Raw genomic sequence first — 1,397 nt, 5'->3', positions numbered from 1 at the left:
ATGGAAGTTCATTTTATCTCACAATAAAACACTGAAAACTTTTGTTTCGGCAGAGTGCCTTTCTCAAGTGATATATCACTTGAGAAAGGCACTCTGCCGAAACAGCTGTAGTCACATAGTTGTAATAAATTTTGTGGAAGTATAGAAAACAAAAGTTTTCACTGTTTTATTGTGAGAAAAAATGTTTTATTTTATACCTAATTTTTTTCAAAACTGAGCACTTTGAACCAATGTAACTTATAGATAATATAAACAATACATAAGTAAAGTAACTTGTGAAGCGGTTACGATTAATTTTATTTGGGAAGCTAATTAGGGGGTGATTTTCGCGATTTTTGTACCAAAAATAAAAGGAACCAACAATATTTTGAGCGTATCTCACTTATTTTTAATGTTAGAAATTTGTTTAAAAAGCAAAAATAAACCTTTTTTTAAACACTTTAAAAAAGTTGTAATCAATTTTCCCCGAAAAGTGTTCTGTTTTTTGTTATTTCACATTGAAATATTCTATTTGGAATTTAAAGAAAAAGAACCTACTTTTCATTAGCTACAACTCTGTCTATACTGGGTCTGTAGACCTCATACGTACACCATTTTTTTCAATTTTTTATAATCTATATTTTTACTAAGAATACTTTTTTCGCTAGTGTACTTACTTTTTGAGTTATCTGCGAAAAACCGTCCATAAACATGTTTTTTTTGTTAAAAATAAACATATTCACTCGCAAATAACTCGAAAAGTATTTACTTAGTGAAAAAACTCTATAGAACAAAAGTTGCTTAGAATTAGCCATTTTATCCAATTCAGGGCCTATTTTGAACGTATATTTTTTCACCTACGAGAAAATATTTTTCACCCCGTATTTCCCAGTTTTTGTGAAATGGAGGGGATGTATAATTGTAAACCTTTTCTTATATAATAATAAACAATTTCAACTACATATTTCCAAATTTTCATCTTTCCTTTATTTTTTTGGTTTTCGTAAAATTTTGTGTTCCCTGATCGGGTTATTAGCGCTTATAGGTACAGTCGGAAAAATGAAAGGATACCCATGAACGAACATATAAAACACGCTGTATTTTCCTGTCACCGTGTCACAAAGAAAATTGTCCAGTTCAAGTACATGTGACAATAATTATTACATGTACTTGCGCTGGCCAATTTTTTGTGTGACACGGTGACAGGAAAATACAGCGTGTTTCATAGGCGTAACCAGGCTGATCCTAAGGGGGGGGTTACAACTATCTGAAAGGGGGGGGTTACAACTACTGGAAGGTCTCTGAGGGCTATGGTGTTAAGCGTATAGAGCTCAAAGTACATCCCAATGGGGGGGGGGGGTTACAACCCCCAAAACCCCCCCTTGGTTACGCCTATGGCGTGTTTTATATGTTCGTTC

The sequence above is a fragment of the Diabrotica virgifera genome, chromosome 9 (assembly GCF_917563875.1).
Source record: "Diabrotica virgifera virgifera chromosome 9, PGI_DIABVI_V3a".
Lineage (NCBI taxonomy): Eukaryota > Metazoa > Arthropoda > Insecta > Coleoptera > Chrysomelidae > Diabrotica > Diabrotica virgifera.
The sequence above is the reverse complement of the archived record's forward strand: the minus strand, read 5'-3'. Positions refer to the sequence as shown.